This window comes from Dromaius novaehollandiae, chromosome 5, assembly GCF_036370855.1.
Source record: "Dromaius novaehollandiae isolate bDroNov1 chromosome 5, bDroNov1.hap1, whole genome shotgun sequence".
Taxonomy (NCBI): Eukaryota; Metazoa; Chordata; class Aves; order Casuariiformes; family Dromaiidae; genus Dromaius; species Dromaius novaehollandiae.
The window spans coordinates 60,792,770-60,814,917 of NC_088102.1; the positions used below are offsets into that span (position 1 = coordinate 60,792,770).

Genomic DNA, 22,148 nt, shown 5'->3' on the forward strand with positions numbered 1-22,148 from the left:
ATGCTCATTTTCTTTGAAAGCTATTCCAGCAGAAAAAGCATACATATATCTATTTTAACGCAAAACATAGGCAGATATATTCTATTTCAAAGATCTATCAAACAGACCACAGTGCAGTCAATTTAACTATGTATTTTATATGCAATGTTGGGAAGTTTTAGGCAGTACTGAGTAAATTCCACTTTTTCCTTTTCCAGATTTTCACTATAAGGCATGTGAATTTATATCGGGACAAAACAATAGAATAAAAGTAACAGCATAAATTTTGTGCTCCTTTCTCAAAAGCTTTCCTGGGTATCCAATAGGTTTCAGATTCCAAGACTTAGCATCTTTTTTTCCTGTATCACTTACATCTGTTATTTCATTTGTATTCCCTGACCCTAACAAAAGAAAGCACAGAAATATATGCAGATGTTGTGAGACTATGACTAATTGTATTGATTTCAATGGTAATAGACATATATTTGAGTAATACCTTTTCTAGTAACTACAGCTTCTTTAAAGATATCATGGTCTTAGCTACAAGAAGTTTCATGACATCAGAAGAGTACATTGCCCAAATGAATGAAATTCATCATACTTACGGAAAGTATTTCTAATTAAAGATATAACTTATTTTTATGTTCTTCATATTTTTCTGCTTGGCTTTAATCTACCAGGTTTTAAATGCAGATTTAATTTTACTCTGTTTTGATCATGCACTTATTGGCTTAGCATTCAAAAGAACCCCTCAGACAAAGAAAACTGAGGGTACAGTAAAATCATCCATTTCATAAGCCTGCTAGCTGGGCAGCCACACATCCTCCCCACCAGCCAGCACACCAGGCAGCCTGCAGCACTGGACAGCCTGCGCAGCTGCTAGCTGGGGCGTTTGGAGCTCTGGATGGCCACAGAGCCTCTGAGCCAAGTAGCTTGACTTCTTTGTTTCTGTCCGGCTGGCTCACCTGTCCATTTTCTCTTCAAACATTGATGAATTCACATAAAAATGCCTATCTGTTAAATCAATATTTTTCAATGCACTACCATTCTGCCAGAAAAATTCTGACTGGATTTAATATTAAGTTCTGGAAAGTAAATTAGGATTTAATTTTCTGATTTAAATCAAACTATCAGTAGATCCATCTTTTGTCCTCTAGCAACTCTCTCACACTAGTCTTCCTGTGTGTCAGTTTACTTCTTTCCTTTGAAAAGCCCTGCAGAGAGTGCAGGAAATACAAAGATCACATATGCTAGGGCACGGTGGAGGAATGTTCTCTAGTTTGCATTCTTTTCAGTCAACTCTCTATTAAATGTTATCCTGCAACCTTCAGAGTTTGACCATGTACTACTACTCCTAGATATCAAGTGTGTGTGTGTGTGTGTGTGTGTGTGTGTGTGTGTGTGTGTGTACACACACATACACAAACGTACAAAGAGTTTTTGTGGCTAACAGTGAGCACGGAAAGGGGTTTCTTTTTTCCTTTTTTTTTCTTTTTCTTTTTTTTTTTTTTTTTTTAATTTATGTACCCCTAAACTATCAATTTCATGGGTCAGTTGGGGAGCTAAGTGAAGACAGCCTTTCTTACCTTTTGGTTGTCTCGAGGAAGAGGAATGGGAGGGCTGGTCATCTTGAGAAAATAGTCATACAGTATTTAGAATCACTGCTCAAAGTAATGGAACACTTTGGGCTCATCAGCTGTCCTGAAATCACTCTTAACATAGGCCAGGCTAAGCTAAAAGCAAATAAAAAAATTTTTTTTTAATTTAAGTAGAGATAACAATCATTCTTAGTTGGGAAACATAATGAAATGGAATAAAATACATATTCTTTAAGCACTAACATGTGCACCCAAGTTAGTTCTGTAAGCTTTCTTAGCGTACAGAATTTACTTAATATATTAACAGATACTTCACATCATTTCTAGTTGAGAGTTTTGATACTCATTCAGCCCTATGTCTTGCGGCCACATTCGTGGAAAACAGTTCAGACCAAGCAGCCTGAATTTTGTCTAAATCTATTTCTGGTAGAATTAAAATTAAAGTCCTCTGCTTTCCATTCTCTATCCCATCATTTAATATCCAAAAATCTGAGCAGGCTTTATTGGTGTGGGCCATCTTTTTCTCTCATGTGCTACCTTCTACTTCAGGAATGCTCAGGTAGCTATGGTGTGAACTTTTTTTCCTCCAGCTGCTCTGATGGACAGAAAACTCAGCGAGTGCATGAGAGAAATAACCCGTGTTCTCTTCACTTTATTATGCCCACCCATTAGTTTTATTCCAACTAAGATGGAAAAGTAGTATTTAGTGAGAACTATCCATGTAGATCCATATGTAGTCTAATCATTTCTGTAAACACTTAGAGAAGAAATCCTGTATAATTGACATTTGTAACTACAGTGTTACCACCAAAACCTCTATACAGAAACAAAAGCCTAAGGAACAAAATATCTCTTTTTTTTACAGTTTAAACACCCACATATTGTTATTATCAACAACAGAACAATAAAAATAGATAAGTTTAAAATACGCCTATGATGACCATGTTAATATGGCCATTAAAACTTTAATTTTCATCTTTTTTTCCCCCCCAGTGATATAACCATTACTATATAATTCATACAAGTCAGAGTAAAATCCATACCTTTCCAAAAACATTTGGCTCAAACTAACTGCCTCAAACCTCAATCCAAAAACACATACCTTTAGAACACAGGAATTGTCCCATTTATTTTAGTTATATATATTAAAGGCCTTTTGTTGGATTGGTGCCTTGGACTTGTAACTTACCTTTTATCATCAAGATTCCTTTCTCTAGTTCCCAAATAGTGCTTAAATCTGACAATTCTTTGGAGAATGAATCAGATAAAGATAACCACTTACTCTAGGGAAGAATAAAGCTGCTGGGTTCATCTGAATCACATGTAATACATGACCCCAGTTAATACCATTCTGATATTATGTTTTCAGGATGCATAGAAACCTTCTGCTAGCACAGGCTTGTCTCTGGCTCAAGGCCTAAACTTAGTTATGGCTCTAGGGTAGAAATGGAAGAGCTTTTGCTCAAGCATCAAAATGGTAACAGAGTCTGCCAGTTGAAAAGGGAGGTAGGAACCTTGACAGATATGAAATGCAAGAACTTACCATCCAATAATGGCATATGGTAATTATATCATGTGGTTTGTTATACAACAGCTAATGAAACTTTTTGCATGGCAAAGTCTCTCCCTCAGGAGTCAAAAAGAATAAAACTGACTACTGATTAGAATCTGCTGTCTTATGTAGAAATCTAAATAATAATCTAATATGAAAATCGCAAATTGTATCATTAATTACAGTTGCTAAAAATAATTAAGTGTATTTTGTCTTTGAGAGTGTATCCATTTAATGCGATGTTGTGGTCTGTTCTCAAAAACAAAAAACTTCACCGTTTCCTTCAAAAAATTATTGTTGCAATTTCATAGGTCGGAAAGCCTAGAATTACCTAGGAGAGGCTAAGAAATAAAATGAAATGCAAAGAAAGAGATATAAAGGGCACTGTAAAATTCATTAGGAAGCATACTTGTCAAATGGTTCATGTCAGGATAAACAGTTTTGTCTGTTGTGGACTTAGAATGGCAAATAACTGTTTGATTGTTCAAAATATATTTTGAGAGTGCTAGGTGTTTTTGTGTGAATCTTGGTTTCCACATGGCAGAACTCACTCCATTCTAAAGCATAACATTGTGGGCAAGTGCCCTGGAGTCCTTACTCCCACTGCTGAACCACAGATATTGTAAGATTTTTTGCTGAGGTGCCCTGCAAGATGAATACCGGCAAAGAATGCACCGACACTTTCACATCCTTCAAATATGCAGGAGACTTCTTTCTGTCACTCCTTGACCTGATTCTCTGACAAAGATACCAACAAGAGAGTTGTTGCACGTACCTTCACTGTATGAAGTAACAGACTATTTAAGAAGGCATAAGGGTATCAGCACTTGGCCCAATGGACTTAAAAGCACATACACTGGCGGTGAAATGGATATTTGGATGAAGTGACGACAGCCTAAGAGACCTACTGAAGCTAAAGAGAATAAATTAGTATATGAAAAATGAGTAGGTGCTCCTAAATTAATGTTTTGATAATTCAAAATAATAAACTAAGGGAATACAATTGACAATCAACAAAATGTAGCCATTTAATCAGACAGTTCAGAAAAAGGGTTTTGTGACAAGTATTTCTTTTTCGTTTAAAACATTCTGAATAAGACAAAAATGAGATTTCCATTATGGACAGTAATCAGTTTGTACCTCCTACTCTTTCCTCCTCTCAAATAAACAAGCAAAGCTTTTGTCTTCTGTTTCCAAAATAAGCAGAAAGAAAACTCTTTTTTTTGTCTACAGCAACCTAGTTGCTTCAGTTGAACAATTCAGATAGCTCAAGAGGACAGTAACAGAAGTTTTCTTGCAAATGACTGTTGATATTTCAGCAGCTTGGTTGCAATGTGCTACAACCTTTTCATGCTGTATGTTTTTATGCTAAGATTACACCCGCTGTTTGTAATATTGTCTATGTACTGAACTCTGTGGCCTTTACATGTTTTCAGAGACAAATGATTCAGTATTATTGAACTTTGTGAAGTATAGGATGGAATGTCACCAAATTATGCATTGTACTTACTGTTCAAGGTTAACAGGTTCAATCGTTAATGGATTATTCCGGCTTCCATGATACATAAAAAACAATCTATTTGCTATTTTTGATTAAGATGACACCCTCTCTCAGCTGTCATGGTTACAGAGTGACAGAGGTGAACTACATGTCATGTCTTGATGAGAAAGTTCAAAATTCTAGGCAAGAAAACAGAAAACAAAATGGAACTTCAGTTAACTTTTTAATTTTGGTTTTCATTCCACACTATGATTTTGAGAGGCAATAGTTATATTACAGGCTCTGAATTTGGCTTTTCTACTTTTTCCCTCCGTGCTTCTTTCTGTTCTTTTGGGGGCATGATTGCCCAAAGTGTAATTTTTAATGAGACATACTTGCTCTATCTGCTCTTTCAGGGACTCTGTTTTACAACAATAAAAACAATCAGAAAAAAAGCAGTGCAATGTTGTAATCATAACACACACAGGGGGAGACAGAGATGAAGTCTGAATGATAAATCCTTGAATTGAAAGAATCCAAAAGTATCTGCCCAGGTTTCCTTGCCGATATTATTATCCACTACATTTATTAATTAAAATGAGTGACCAGTAAATCTCTCTTCAAAATAACCAAGAAAACTTCAGTCCTACCCAAGGACTGTCTTCATCAGGAAATGACTGAGCCATCTGTAAGATATTGAAGAATTTCCTATTCTAAATCAGAATTACCACAGAACATTTCACAAATTATTTCATTGTCTTCAAAACCATAAGAATTTAGACAGGACCAAATTAAACTTTTCTTTCTCTCTCTCTCTTTTTTTTTTTTTTTTTTTTTTTTTTGGTGAATGAGTGTATTTTAAAATGCACAGCTCTTTCTAAATTAAAAATGAGCATGTTTTTTATTCTTATTTTTATCCAAAATCTTCTGGTTCATCTATAATAAAAGTAATCTGTATTCTTTGGGCTCCCAGACAACAACCCTAATATGGACCACAAGTATTTATGTCTAATCAGGTCGGGTTAACATCTGAAGCCATTTCCTGTTTAGTTTATAGACAGACAGATAACTTTACTATGCTCTATCTAGTTAAAGCAATAAAATATGCTGAACTTACGATATTTTGAATATTGCTTTGTGTTGTTCAGCACTAAGCTACCATCTATCTTTTGCCTGGCATACCAATAAACTCAACTTTTGTTGTGATACAGTTTGGACCCGAGATGATAATGATGTCAACTTTGTGAGACTGAATCAAGTAAGAAATAGTTTCATGTACCACAAAGGCTCTCTAACATGTAAAATGGTAAACTGCAGTAAAAACAAGAAAAATGGTTTTCTTATGACACTCTAGTTAGGAAATTCCCATTTGTCTCCTTAAAAAGTTAAGCACTATCACTTAGTCCAAAAGAGATGAATACCTTCAAAATAATACCTTGTCTTTGGTTCTATCACAGATGGTAGAGTGACAGACAGCCTGACCTGAAAAAGACATCAGGACCTGTGGTAGCAACAAATTAAATGAGGATTTCTACATGGTTACTTAGAACATATTAGCATTCGCAGTAAAAGCAGTACTTAAATATAGAGATCTGAAAACCAATCAAAAAAAATCGCAGATCTGAAAAAGACATTTCAACAACTGCCTGACAATTTGTTTTAATCCGTACCTCAGAGGTATTTCTGAAGTTTACTTGATTTTATATTCTCTACTATCAATCATGACTACTTAATTGCCTAGGCAGAAAGATGCTTCAATGGACCTGTCAATGCATCAGGTCCAGAATGCGTAATGTATAGAAAGATCACATGGTAGAGGTGCCAGGAGTGGTCTCCTCATCTCAACATAAATATTATGAATGATCTCTCTTTCTACACACTCTTTTTAAGAACACAGTGGAATTGGCACAGTACCAAACACTGATTTCTCATTTACACCACCAGCCTGAGAAAATGGCTAATTAGCAAGTTGTTAATTTTAGTAATCTTATTACATATTACAGGTTCAACACAAGACACAAACATACTTCAGACAGTGTAAAGTTAACACTTTTTCAGTGAACTCTTTTTCATAGGATGTTGTGAATGCTAAAAGTTCACATAGGTTTACATAGGATTGGACAAGTTCCTAAAATGGAAATCCACCACACATAAATAAACCAGGCAAATTACTGGAGGCAGGGACAGTAGTCACAGAAGGTTTCACAAGAGGCTTTCTTTATTCTTACATCCTTCCCTTTTGGTGACTGTTAAAGTCTGGATTCTCATCTCATGTGAACTGGCCCCGCAGAGCCATTCCTATTTTCTTACATGATACAGAGAAAGAAGGAACACGCTGCTCCTTTTTGTCATCCTAGGAGTCATCATGCAACCTCTGATTCAGTAATGTTCAAAGTGTCTTGCTCCCAGATCTTCCAAAACTCCAGTATCAATTACATTTTCTGTTTTTCAATAAAAGGCTGACTTTTTCAGCCGGAGAAAAGAGAATCTAAACAATGCTACCACTCAAAGCATTTAAAGCTTGTCTTATTGCTGTTTGCCTAAATTTCAGCTGGTGACCATGCATAATTCAGGCCCGTTGTGATTAAGTTAAATAGCTTTACTCTCACAGAGTACGGAAAATTGCAACATACGCAGCAAGATTTTTTATTTCAAATTAAGCTTCTTAATATCAGTCATGTTTGTAGAGTCATAAAGAGAAATTTTAAAAACACTGCGTTCTTCAGACTCTCTCTTCATAGCAGCTATGTATCTAGGGAAGAAGCTACAAATCTGCCTATCTGCTAAGTATTTCCTTTAGTTATCACTGGCACTCTGAGTTGGGGAATATCTGCAGGGAGCAAAAAAAAAAAAAAAAGTTCTTTTGTCACACAGAAATGCTCAAGTCATTTATTTTAAGAATCTGCAGTTCAGTAGCTTGTGCTTTTTCAAATCCTTTGCTGATAGTCCATGAAAGCTGATAAGAGCATTCACGTTCTTTTCATTTCATTGCTAATTGCTATGCTTCAGCTTTGTAAGAAATGCTTGACATAATGACCCTGTTGTTCAGAGTAAGGCTTTATTTTCCAAAAAAGTTTGTTTTTAACTGAGGAAGAAACTCATTATCAAAACCCAGATAAAATAAAATATGAATTTCATAGTTGAGATGCGCTTGCTTTAGTGCAAAATATTATTATTATGTCTGCAACTCTCAAATTATTTCAGGAAAAGTGCTGACATCATAAAATACAGGAAACAGTTATAAGATGTGCCCTCACCTCTGTGGTAGCACCTTAAATTATTTTTGTTGAGTCAGGCAGACTTCCAAGATTTCCTTTTCAGAGCTCCAAGCCTATGCTCAGACTGAATAAAATCAAGCTTGCCTCAGAGGCAGGCAGTTGCAGCCCTGGGAAAAGAGTCCTCCAAGCTCTCCTTCCCTTTCCTTTCCAAGGACTCTTCTGCTTAATAATGCAAACTCACAGGATCCGACTGTTAGCTCACAAAGCTGTACGCTTTTTAATAATCTGTGGGAACCACCGGAGTATTTAACTACTCAATGCTATTCTACCTAAGTCAACCTTTAGTCCCAGATTTCTTTAGCTTTTCATTCATGAATATTTTGAAATCTAAGCAGCTTTGCTATGCCTTTGTCTTTCCTTTGCAGTTTCTTAGTTTGAAGGACAGACAGTTGAAATTTAACTAAAATTTTTCTTGTAAAAAGAGCCACTGATAAGTACATGATTAGAAGGTGAATATGAAATAAGCTTGTGTTGTCTGCCTCAAACAAACAGAAACATGAAAGCACAGCTTGTATTCTTTTTTAAATCTTTGCCACAAGAAAGAGGTGCCAGCATTTCAATGCCTCATTTATCTCAGAAAGATGGCAGTAAATTTTACTACTGTGACCTTTTGTACGTTCCTTAACTTGAATTGCTGGTCATTCTCAGTTTCTCTAGTTTAAACATCAGTAACCAGCATAAGGGCAGATGAGCCATTTAAAATACAGAATACCATTTTTTTTTCTTTACTGTTCCACTACAATTGTGACCTTGGTGAGATCAGATACTCAGTTCCAAGCCTTCATATTCACCTTGTTTTGTATCTTACTATCTGGTGCCATTCAACTGAATTATACTTTTCATTTGTTTCAGTTCACCTCACAAAAAGCTTTACTGCCTTCGACATTCTCTTTTCCCCAGCTTGGTAAACTTTGGGGATATCTAGAACTATTTATAAGCCTATATTGACTGATATACAATCATCTATGCATGAAGTAAGAAGCTGATGGTCAGCTTCTCATAAGTGCAGCAAGATCAACAATTCATGGGTGAATGGAAGATGGTAAATATTTACAGCTTTTGAAAATGCATAAAATGGTCCAGGTTCTGAACACCCAGCTGCAATTTCATTTATACTGTGTTCTGGGAGTCTGAACACGCAGTAGGAATGAACCCATTAGGTTTTAAAGAGCTGAGGGAAAAGCAGACTACATGGCTAAGCCACTTCCTTGGGTAAAACTGCAAAGCCAGCTTTAGCATTTGTAAGGTGCAAACATAAACAGGTTGCTCTGAATGGTATACTGACTTACAGCAAGCAGTAGCAAACGACTGTACTTACTCCTCCAGGACTCGCCAGATGTGCACTCCACACGCCCACATTTTCTTCCCTGCACTATCCTCAGCGTTCAGCCAGGCCTCGGGGCTTCTCATGAGATGTCACCATGCAGGTAACTAAGGCTCCACAAATTTGAACACTTGCATTTCCCAGTATTGCCAGGGCAAAATGACCTGTGCCTGATTAGAGTCACTGAATGAAAGTATGCCAAGGGAGCATTTATAGGTGTACAAGCAGGGCATCATAATCTCTCTCAGAAAAGGGGCCAGTGCCAGTGGCATAACAAGGGCAGGTCAGCACATGGCTCTCCTGCATTCCCGGTATAGCACTGGGCACCTTAGCAGGGACAAACATTAAAAAGACTTCCTGCTATTATGTCTGTGAAGGACAAAAGACACTTTCTTTGTCAGATTCAGAACTTTGGGACAGAAGTGCATGAATTTCCTAAGCCTAGATGAGGGTGATGATATGTACTGTGTTTTTAAATGTATTCAAGAAACTAGGAATGGCTGAGAACACAGAAATTCAACCCAGAGCCTCCACGAAAGCTTGTCCATTGCTCTGCAGTTTGCTTGTAAAAATTTACTGCATGTAGGACAATATTCAAGACCTATCGCTTTGCTGTAATCTTCTTCTCTTAGTAAATAAGGAATAGATTACAGTTCTTGAAAATGATGTGAAACAGTACTCTTTTTGGCCAACAAGCTCTGCTCAAATACAATTAGCACAGAAAAAAGAAAAAAATCAAGCTTGTGTCATCAGTAAAGTAGGTGTTGTAAAAACCTATCTGCTCCCACAGACTGAATTCGGCAATAATTGTATCTGATTCCCAAAGAACTCTACGAGATTTGTCCAGAGGCATTTAGAAGAAGCACAATTATGACTTTAAGACTATTTATAACTTTAAGAAGAGAAGGGAAGGGAAGGGAAAGGAAGGGAAGGGAAGGGAAATTTATGTTACCATGAAATAAAATGGAAATGGGAAATGAAGAAAATATGCAAGCCGGAAGGAATACTGATGGAAAATGCACATGTGCTTTTCCATTTTTCTCTAGTAATTGATTTGAGATATATTTTGTTCACGCCAAGTATTCTCAAATTCCCGCTGTCATTACCGGCCATGAGCAGGGAGCTAGTGGGTCCAGAGTGCCAACAACTCACAGCAGCAAGTTTCTAGAAAATCATTTCCAACTGCTAATTTGAGTCTAGCTGTTACTCAGTTTGATAAAGAAATCCTTCCACTTATCTTATTCTTATTTCATCCTCTCCAAGGAGCTAGGCATATGTGAATCTTTCTGGGTCTTGTATCTTTTTTAATAAGGACTATGTCTCTACAGGGGAAGAGATGACATGAATTAGATAGGGACAAGGTTGGGAAGAAATCCAAAGCTACTGGAAATTTGAAATTCTGAAGAATAAAAAACTCACTCTGCATAGCTATGTATCAAAAATGCACATGATGTATAATTTGAAAGTCAGCTCATCATTAGATCTGCATTATACAATGAAAGCATATACCTATTTTTGTATAAACCACAGAGTACTGGATCCTTTACACACAGATCACCAGGACTGAAAAATGTCTGGTTCAATTATTTTTCTGAGATTTTCTGCAGATATTTCATAACCCATAAATGTCACTTATGAAAGTGCAATTACATCACCTCTTCGCCAACATCTGTGGTTGCCCTTATCAGCATGCCATTTCCTGTTCTGCTCCCATCCTTTTTTCTTTCCACTTCTTTTCTCTTTTACTCCTTATTAACCCACAAAATATCAATAGCGAACACACAAGGAATACTGTGGTTATCATCACTTTAAGAAATATTTTCTGAAAAGTTTTCTGCCTAAGCAATTGAAGTTGGTGAGTACCACTTTCAAAAGACATGAGGTTCCCAGCTGTCCATCTCACCCCCTTTGCAGGAAATTGCTGCCCCCACATCAGAGCATAGCAGGGTACATGTATACAACCCTGCCAAAGTTCACCAACACAGCATCAGTTGAAATGCTGAGCAGAAGTGTTAGCACGCGACTCTCTTTGCTGGGGCACTAACCTGTGGCAAAGGAGTGGAATGCAGAAGCAGGGACAGCAGAACTTGAAACTGCTACCACTAAATCACCAACGTCCATCTGTCAGCGTCCCCAGGTGTGCTGGCATGTCTCCCAAGTACTAGTCTGCGTTTTGGAAGAAGAGCCACACAACCATGCAACCCTGAAGAAGCTTCTTTTTAGGATAGTTAGCTCAAATGTTGACATGCAGAAACCACTACTGTAACCAGTACAAAAGACAGCTTTGAGCTAACTCTGGTACCTTTACATACCACTGCACTGAGAGCCTGACTGCCACTGCCCACTGACACATCAGCTCCTCACTGCCTCCATGAAACAGACAACAAGTTCCTAAAAGCAGAGCCTCTCTGGGAGACAAAAATAGTCCCTGTGTATTAGGAAAGATGACTCTCAGCAGTCAACATTTCTTAATGGTTAAATGTCCTAATGTGCGGTGGGATGGCAGGGTATGAACAAGAACAGAGCTACAAAAATTAATTACCACCCTTGTTTTCTGTCTCTCCACCAGTTTTAGACTGCCCTCATTGCCCTCTCCCCACACACCCTTTGGGACAGGCAACATTGACTAAACAACTTCAGAAAAGAGTCACACAGAGACTGCATGTATCCCTGCAGGCTGGCAGATACAATGTGAAAGGGGAGAAAACCTCCATTACCATGATGTGGAAAGAGACCCAAAATTTCAGGAGACAGACTCATACCCAAATGAGTGCTTTGTCTGTATATACATGTTTGAACTTCTGCAGAGTATAAAAAAAAAATTTCGAACAGTGAAAAACAGCTTAGTTTTTGGTATAGACAGTTCCTTTATATCCAAGGAGAATATGCTGATCTAAACAATCTTTGAGGATTTTTGTCGCAGATACAGTAGGTATAGACAGGCTACACCATTAGGACAGTTTTGTTCCGTGATAAAACATTTAATAAGAATGTTTAATAAGAACTAGAACATATTCTGTAGCTAACAGACTACATAAAACGTTCTCAATTTTGTTCTAATGTACCTCTAACGCAGAGATATTTCTTACAATATTCAAAAGTAATGCTAAACCGTGACAATAACAAAAGCTTTTTTAATAGACTCAGTTCCTAAGAGTTTATGTAATAAATGTTTGTACAAAAGTTCCAGTTTTCAGGTCTGCATCCTGGCAGTCTCACAAAAGATGCAGCTAAGCTATTCATACTTAGGTGTACTCCAATACCCAGACAAAAGAAGTAGGCAAAAAATGGAAAAAACTAACTGCATATTGGAGATGCTGATGCTCTGTCAATACAGGAAAAGTAGTCTTCAATCTAGGCAAAATGTTAGAAGACATTCAGATCAGCTGCTTGCACCAGTTTCAACAGTCTTGCCAGTTCACTCCCCTAAGGGATCCAGCCTATGATGTCAGGAGGTCACATCAGCTCCAGATAAAAAGAGCTGGCCTTTAAAAAGATTTGGCTATTTTTAAATTCAAAATGAAGCTTTTAGGGTTAAAATGTTACCACAGAAACTCACGTATGGTTACTGTCTTTCAAACTTCTCATGCTGAGTGGATATTCAGGAATTAATTATTTGCAGCCTCAGCATCAATTCTTGGTGCACCCAATCAAAGACTTCATATTAATAATATTGGCAAAGAGTAAAAACAGTACCTGATTTCCAGGGGCAGTGTTACATGAATGCAGCCTTTCTGCCTTTCCATATAAGCTAAATGATTATTTTTACAAAATATAAGTTCTTTGCAGGGTAGTCAGAATGCACCTTTAAGAATTATTAATATTCACTGAACTTTACTCAGTTAGACATGACATTGTATAATTACTTGCCCTTTATCTTACCATCATCAGCCATTCTGTTTCTGTATGTATTAAAATGTTCAAATAGATCACAAATGTATGCATAAACTTAAAGCACTTCAATGGTTTTTGTTTAACCTACAATACTTCATGAATATAACAAGTTCACTCACCTAGGAAAACCACAGGACTCAGATGACAATCTGAAGTTGGGATCTATGCTTTGCTGGTTTGTTCAGATTCAGAGTTTTGTCTGTTACAAGCCTGATCCAAAGTCTGCTGAAACCAATGAAGAGAATTCCTTCTTCTTTTCAAAACATTTTGGATCTGGCTCTACATTCTCTGAGAAGAAAGAATAAGTCTCTCTTACTTTGAAATAGAAAACATTAACTTTAAGCAGAACAAACTAGAGCAGTCCTCTGAGTGAGCAGTTACAATTAACTTGAGGCAGAAACACATTAGCAATTTTATTAATGAAGCAATAAAACAAAACAACAATTGCGATAGCAAGGTACGACCAATAACAGGGATAGAAATCCTTGTGTATTTTTTCCATCTCTGACATAAGTATTGTATAAGCATAAGTTCTGCAGGCTGTTAAAATTATTCAGAACTGACTGAGCCTTCCTTCAGACACAGCCTTACAGAAACCTAATAGAGAACCAGGCACAAGACCAGATAAATAGACATGACCTCTTTCCTGATTACAATTCATAACCCAACTACAGTGTCAAATAGCAAAACCAGACTTCAATAATATTCTTCGGATGAAGATTAAATTAATAACTATAATGAGTAAAATTACATTTACCACTGCAACGTTTCCATTACTCAATAAAGTGAAAGTGCCTGTGGAATAAATTCTAGCTTCTTTCCTTCCAGGACAACCAACCATGGAAAGAAATGAGGAAACTATGAATAATTCAGGATTTAAGTTGCTTTATGAAAAAAGGGCCATGTATATAAATTTCAGATGAATCCCACACTTGCTGAAAAACAACTCATTTACTTTCAGAGTAATAAATGGAGAAAATAGTTTCCTTTTAGACTACTGTACTGTGAGCCTATTTTGCATCCTATTGAGCACTCAGTGAAGGATTAACTGAGTGCATCTCAGTGCCCCTTACCCTGGAGTTGTGAACTACAGCATTAAAAGCCTTTGTAATCTCGGATTTTGCTTTTCTTATTAAGTTAGCATATTTGCATAGACAAGACTGTCAAAAATTAGACAGCAGAACATATTAAACAATAAACCAGGATAATTAGATCACATTTGAATACCACTTTTTCTAACTCAGGTGAGGGGAAAGGAATAGAATGACAAGTTCTCTAATGCTTTTGTCCCTGAATCTAACTCTATTGAGTCATTTACTAGTTTTCAAAGGGCTATCAAAAAGTAAAAGGGAAGAGCATCCCACATGATGTACAATAGCATAGTTTTGAATTTGTCTTGAAATAGAGTTCCACAGCCTGCATCCAGGAAAGCAGCACAGAACCTGCTATGCCAGCAGGTCTGGCCAGATACATCAGAGTAAAGTACAAGACCCTGTTCAGTCATGGTATGATATTGTTGCTGCTGAATTCTTCAGTTCATCTCTCTCAGCAGGATTTTGCATTGAAAAAAGGCATCCTGTCATGTGTCTTGACTCCCTAGTCTGCTATGCAAAAGGTGGATGCAATTGCCATTAAAAGAAGCTGCAAAACATTTCTAAATGTCATCAGTGCGGCCCCTCGGAGTTAGCCCTGATCTGACCACAAAAAGCCTTTCAGGTTTTCTTCAGGACCAAGGCCTCATCGATCTCTTGGTCACAATGGAGATTTGGCTCCTCTCTCGCTCTCCCTCTCTCCAGCCATGTGCAAGAGCCTTTATTTCTGTTCCTAGAAGGTCATGCTTCCAAATGGATGTGCCTTGTCACTTCTATTAATTTTAAGTGTACTGAAGAGTAAGATCTTGTTTGCAGATAAGCAGTCTGAATCTGTCTCTGAAACTTTGAAACCTCAATTTTTCCTAGCATCCTAACATTGGCGATACTACAATGACAGATGTGAGGTTTTATCACTAACAGCTCAGTCATATTCATATTTTCTTTGGTTATAGTTTAATTTTCTCTTTACAATATTTTTTCAATATTTAGATTTTGGACAGATCTTGAGTTTTCACAATCATGATTTTAATCTGCTTTGTGAATATCTGTGCTCAAATGAATACAAAAACACTCACTAAACATCTGAATTAGCTGCCTGATTAAAGGATTACTTGATTTAAAGGTTACTGTCTGAGACAAAAATCACATATAAAACTTAATTCATCTGAAAAAGCATCTCACCAATGCGTCTAAGACAGCTCTGTAGTTGAGAAGAGGAAAAAAAAAAAAAAAAAAAAAAACATTCATGGGGTTCTTTATTCAGAACAAAGCCATCCTATCCTAGAAAGTAAATCTGCAGGTAGCATCTCAAAGTGAGTAGTTTCCAATTGCAAATTGACCACAACGACCATTACGTCAAACAGCCAGGTCATGTGAAAAGTCAGTCATAATAGTAATCAACAGCGTTGTTTACGTTCCTATTTGTTGTTTAAAACCAAACAGAACAAAACCTGTATTTTTTGGCTGAGGATGCATAAGGGCACCTGAAAGAAGGTCACAGAATATTTGCTTGAATGAAGTTTAAGGGGCTCTCATGCCTAACAGTGTGCCTATACAGTCATCTCTTACATGAGGTATCTATATAAATCTACATTTGGAGGAGCTCCTCCTTTATCTTGATGCAGTGGACAAGGAAAATTGTTCCAAGTAGGAAGGAGTGGCAGAGGAGTCTAGCGTGTGCGTACCAAGTGGCAGCTCCTGCAGATGAGACAAGGCAGGCAGCACACAACCCATCGCAGAGTCAGTACTTTATTTGCATCACGTAGTGCCTAGAAAGTCTACCGTACAGCTAGATAACAAAGAAATGGCGGCTTCCTCAGAAAGCCTCCTGCTGTAAACTGCCTGCAGCTGCCCCCTTGCGTATCATCTGCTACTCACTGTCTAATGCTAATTGCATCGTCAGATGTTAATAAATCGTTCTAGATGCCCCCAAATACAAAGAGGGCTACTTGCGGGGGCAGGGGAAAATAAGAAATACAAACACATGATCTTGTTTCGGTCATTTTTCCTTTTATGTGCTTACAAGTCACATAGAGGCACACATGCTGGGTATTTTTTCCTACAAACACATCAGGCAGTCTCCAGAGCATAAATGGACTGTTACTCCATTTCACCCATAAAGCAAAACAAAAAGGCCAGCTGCTTATGGATTTGACTCACTGAACTCAAAAAGCTGCAGTGAGTCATATGTTCCCTATGCCCACTGAGGTTGTCATAGTAATGATTTCTCCCTGTCATTTTTCACTTTACTGCAAGACTCTCCGGGCTGGACTGTGCTTAGTTCAGCAGGGGTAAGTGTATACATAGTAGATGAGGGAATAGCACTGGAATCTGTGTTTTCCCCCCTCACTCTGTTACAAAGCATCCCTCCACTCAAACAGCAGCCTGGTACAGAAGCATTAGAGCTCCTGACAGGAGTGAGCTTGTTACCCGTGGCACACCAGGCAAAAGAGCTGGCCCAAAGCAAAATAAAAAGCCTATTTACAGGGCCACAGTCAATTTACACACCCCCAGGGAAAGCAGAATACCTAATGTATGCTCAGGTATGTTGTTACACACTACAAACTACAAGTGACTTGCTACTTGCCTTCAGACAGAAGCTTGTGATTCTCTTTGGTGGGAGGCATATTAACTTCACAGCCTGCTGAAGGGGGTGGTAGTTGGCCCCACTGCAACTTTGCTGTGGTTCAGGGCATTACAGTAGTTCACTTGCTCACTGAAAGAAAAACAGTGATATGGTGTCAAGACATTTTCTATCACCAATTTTTTTTTTTTAATCTTGAACAGAAAGACTTAGAAGCAATACAAGGGCAATTCCTTGCAAAGGCCTCAGTTAAGGTGTTATCCCTTTCAGCACTTCAGTATTTTAGCACTGTCAGACTTCTCCTGCCTCAGTCCCCAATCTTCTCACCTTGGAATTGCGGAGCCCAAAGTTACTCATCTCAGAGTACACACCCCGGCTGTAATTATTCTTCAGGACAAAGGAACTTCGGGCAGGTTTGCCTGGGGCCAGTTTTTGGCCAAAGGAAAGCACCTACCCAATGCAAGCTCTCTCAGCGATCACAGCATGTAATAATTCTGTGGGTTCCCTCACGTGAAGCTGTCTGTGTTTAAAACTGTAAAGCAAGTCTCACAGCGAGTGCTTGTTATTCACAACACAATTTTTTTTAGACCGAGCATTTACTATAAAATCCCATACACAATACAGTCTCATCTGCCCTTTTAATGTTTCAAGCATTTAAGTTTTCTCTCATTAACTCTGCTTGCTTTTAACTGAAATAGTTCTCAAACTCCTCTGTCAGAAATGTTTGCTATGTAGAAAAGAAAAACTCAGAGCAAAGGTACAAAGAGCAACGTGGAAAATGGGTTCAGTTACTGAAAGACAGAATCATACACTTCAGAAAGAGAAAGGGCCTTCGGGTCATGTATGGCATTATGCAGAAGATCTAGTATCAGAAGTGCAGTAAAAGCACAATAAGAAAAGTAAATGTAACTGAATAATCCAGAAAGCAATTTACTAAACAGTCAGGCTGTCAGAGCTGGTCATATTAGACTAAACTTGCATAACTTGTAATATAAAAAGCTTTGCTTAGCTGCTAAATCAGAAGGTAGTATCGCCAGGACTTTGAGAATTTTGCTGCCAGTCTAGCTGCACAGCTCTGAATTCCCAGATCACAAACATTTAGTGAATCCTGAGCTCCAATATTACTATATCAGTATATAGACAGTAATTTACTCAAAGGTTTCAGTTACAGGAAGAAAAACACACATATATAGTTTTCCACGTCAGTCCTTGAAAAAATAAATTACTTGTGTCTAAGAAAATTTGTTTAGAAGAGATTTCTAAGTATCAAACCTCTTCTTGAGCCAGACTTGAGAGTGGAGATTAGAGGGCGCGTGGGCCTCTGGGTCTCTGGGTAACAGCACAGAGTACTGTCAGCATTTTGCCACACACCCGAACAACATTTGGTGTTCTCAATGAAGAGAAAAAAATGAAATGTCCTGAACCACTTTTTCACCTAAAGAAACCACCCTCGGAGCAGATGCATGATGGCAAAACAAGGCCACCTGTGCTCCAGAATAAAGCACAAACAGGGAGGAAACACCAGTTCCATTCCTAAGATAGGGAAACTCTCAGCACGAAAATGAAAATTACTGAACTGCAGTATGGACTTTCTGTTTCCTTCTGAGACATGCTCAAAGCAGACAGCAGTCTCTGAAGCAAGGGCTTTTAATTAGATTTTCATATTTTTGCTTATGAAGGACTTTACCATCTTTACGGACACATATTTCAAGCATTACTATAACACGAGCACCTGAAAAACATATTGCATACATAAATGGTCTATTCAGACAGAATTATACACAAAGCCAACTTGCAGGTGTCCATTTACTCTATTTGAGCATGCAAGTCATATTGATTTCTTCACTTGCCTGTTTGCATGAACAACTTTCATCCCATTTTGAAAATGTAACCTCAGGTTGTTTAGTAGGCTTCACTGCATGCTATACTTAGCATGTTTGTAATCCCCAGTCCAAAATGTTCCTTCTCTGTTGACTGAAGTTAATATATTAAATGTGTAATCATTACTTTTTTCTTTACTTCCTACATAATCCAAAAATCATAATCGAAACCTCACAAAACTTGGCATGCTATTAGACTCTGACACAATAAATAACGGCCCAAAATGTTTTTGAGATAAAGCCCCTGAAGGTAGCTATTCCACACACAGCCCATTGTCCGAATTTCAGAAATAATGACTATTGTCACTAGTGACAGGCATTATGAATCTGAGTTAATTATATTAGGAAGGACTGCAAACAGAGTAACAGCCCATAGGAAATATATCTTTTTGATAAAATTTGTCATGGATTTTTAATACCAAAAAATAGGGTCTGGTTGAGGAACAAAGCTAAATCTACACAAAAGATGATTTATGTAATATCGAAATACTGCCTCTGCTTGCTGGTTAACCTGTTTAAAAGAACGGTTTACAATAGATTATTCATGAGAAAACTGATTGCTTTGATTGACAAGGTTAGTACAAGCAATACTGATATTTTAACGAGCAGCTGACCACCAATCCCAGAGGAACTCAGGATCATCAACATTGTGTATCAGTTTGCTGGCAAAATACCACGGTTTCTCCTCGATAAAGGGGTATAAGTCTCCCAAACTCCTTCTGCCAGAACACAAATAAAACAACCACACAAGTATAAAGATATGCTCACACCCATACATTCAGAAGCGCTTCTGTGGTAAAAGCATATGATGTGCTAAGACTTTTTAAATAAACATTTACAATGACTTCTGAAATTTCTCATGGTCTGAAACCATGCCATCAGTGTAGCTTCTTGTCTTGGCCAAAAGGGTGAAGATTTGACTCTTTAGAGCAAACAGAATTATTATTAAAACAGAGTAACTAAAATGCAATTACCTGAAATTACTGATCAGAAAACATTTCATTGATGCATCAATCCTCACAGCAAAAATTTAGAATTTGTGGTTCCATTTTCATTTAACTAGCAATTAACTCGGTTTACTCATTTGCAGTTAGTCTAGACTCTTCCCAACCATTGTGCCAAGACATGACTGAAACTTTATGGTAGATTATAAAGATTCAGGTCCTTAAACAAAAGTCTGTGGAAACTTCGGATTAACATTTGCAGGTACAACAGTAAAAGTAACACTCCAAACTAAGACAAAATGCTGTATGTCCTAGATGGATCCAAAACAGTGAACCACCAGGGCTCATAGGGGTTCAGGGCTATCTCTATAAGTTTCAGGAGGAAAAGGTCCAAACTGCAAAACACCAAAAATGACAGAACACATTCAGAAGATTAACTTCCTTGCTGCGAGATACTCTATACCCATCCCAACTGCACACGCCATGGTTATGTGCCACTATCCACTGAGACATCACTGCTATGTTTCAGAGGTCTAGAACATTTAGAAGACCGCGGTCTGAAATTACAATTGATCATTGCCTTAAACTCTTCAGACTTAAGTGATAACAAAGAGTGCACCAGGAAACTGCCAGTCCTCCTGCATGATATAAATGAGGCTCAAGGCAAATCAGTTCACTGTAATTCTAGTTCAAATTATTTTAAATTGCTTACACTGTGCGATACCTTTCCTTCATCTCTTCCTTCTTTAAATGGGAAATGCACAATTTTGTGTAGTGGCTACTAATAAAGCCAAGAGAAAACTAAATTTATTTTGGCTCCATTAAAACAAAATCCACAGGCCATTTCCAAGGAACTAACAGAACAGTCAGATAATGTGCCTTCTCTTTTTTTTTTTTTTTTTTTTTTTTTTTGACTCTAGTGTAGAATAAAACTATTCAGATCTTTTCAAGGGATGACCAAGACCTCAGTTTCTGTGACATTGTTACAGTCTGCGTAACACAAATAGAGTACAGTCTCTTGGGTAGGAATCGGGTGACGAAAGGAACTCTAGAACAATATAAAAGCCTTGTGATTTTTATGTTATGTTCCAACTACATCTGTATCATCAAGCATTTCATAACTATCTTCCATGAAAATGATTAGACTGTTCCTTGATGTCAGAAAGTTCCTAGTAGATTGCCTATTTGTATAAAAGAAGGTACTACAGTTCAAAGTCAATGTTTTTTGCCAAAATATCTCTTCCCAGTGTTGCAATACAACTGTATTGCATGCAACTGTACAGGTGTACAACTGCAACTGTAACAGACTTCCTCTTTTTCGAAAGTTAGCAGATTTACAGCTTTAATTAATTTTAACTAGTATTAACTTTGGGGCAACCATCTCCCATGTACTAAAATATCAGAACTAATTTTTTCAAGCTCTTAATTTTGATATGTGACAAAGAAAGCCTCCAGCTTATTCCTTAGGAGAAAGGCCTCTAACGAACATTTTCAAGTCTGTTCTATATTACTCTGGAGCATTTCAAGGATTTCCTAACTAATTTTAAAATCCTTTCTAGAAGAAAGGTCAGGCTCTTCTCTCCATGGAAAATAAAGAAAAAGACACTCTGCATTTAAGATCTTTTTGACGGGAATATATGATGATATAGTTTTAGCATACACACAGAAAAATATCAGCCTAGAATCTACCCTGAAATTCCCACCGGAGGCTTGCACGTTGGCCATATTTACATGATCCAACATGTATAAATTTTTATGCGTTCAGACAGGATTTGGACTTTTTGCTCACAAAAAATAAAATGAGACACCACTGAAAACAGACGTATATATGTAAACCTCTCCTAAGACCTTCATATGCCTTAAAAAAAAGAGGAGGAGGAGAGACCATGAGTGAGCAAATGGGGATGGAACTATAACATAAGATACTGATGGTCTGCCTGCCCACTTCTTCAATCACTGGGGATGAAAAATCAACGCTTATTCATCTGTTTTCTTTCCAGCTGCAGAAGGTACAGAATTTTTCATCTCAGGAGTGCACTTTTTTTTTTTTTAATGAATTAGCAAACAAATACAAGTCTAAAGAACTGCAGAGGAGTGCACAGATTCTGTAAGTTGTAACGATTCCTGCTTCATGAATCTGAGAGCATTGCAATGAAGTTCCATTTCTCTCAAAATAGAAACCTTTTTCCAAAGTTTTCTTCACCCTAAGAGCTCAGGATAATCTATCAATTCCTGGCTGATGTCAAGATAGATTCTGTCTGATTTGTTATTCATTCTTTCAACAAATATTTTACAACAAGCTATCTGAGACGGTCCATTGAGCAGGCTTACTCATCAAGATTCGCAAGTAATGAAGATCAAAATTCTAGACCCTGAGCTAAAGCACTCTCAACAGCAGAAGTCAGTTGCATTCCTTGTGACTTGGTGACAGGAAATACATGTGTAAAGCAGCACATATGAAATTTTTAAGATACATGTAAATATACTGTGGTGTTGGCTGTTTACCCTATAAGCTTTTTTCATGCCCACTAAACTTATTATTCT

At 37.5% G+C, this 22,148-nt stretch overlaps 1 long non-coding RNA gene across 1 annotated transcript in view; it reads right to left on the reverse strand.

The window, feature by feature from the left end:
* Positions 1–13,380, reverse strand: part of LOC112985687 (uncharacterized) — a 207,284-nt gene extending 193,904 nt beyond the window's left edge. Inside the window, exons 1-4 of the long non-coding RNA XR_003259801.2 lie at positions 13,225–13,380; positions 6,045–6,091; positions 4,640–4,809; positions 1,566–1,712 (exon numbers count right to left, since the gene is read on the reverse strand). This is a non-coding gene — a long non-coding RNA (uncharacterized LOC112985687). The remainder of the gene's footprint in view (positions 1–1,565; positions 1,713–4,639; positions 4,810–6,044; positions 6,092–13,224) is intronic.
* Between the last annotated feature and the right edge of the window lie 8,768 nt (positions 13,381–22,148).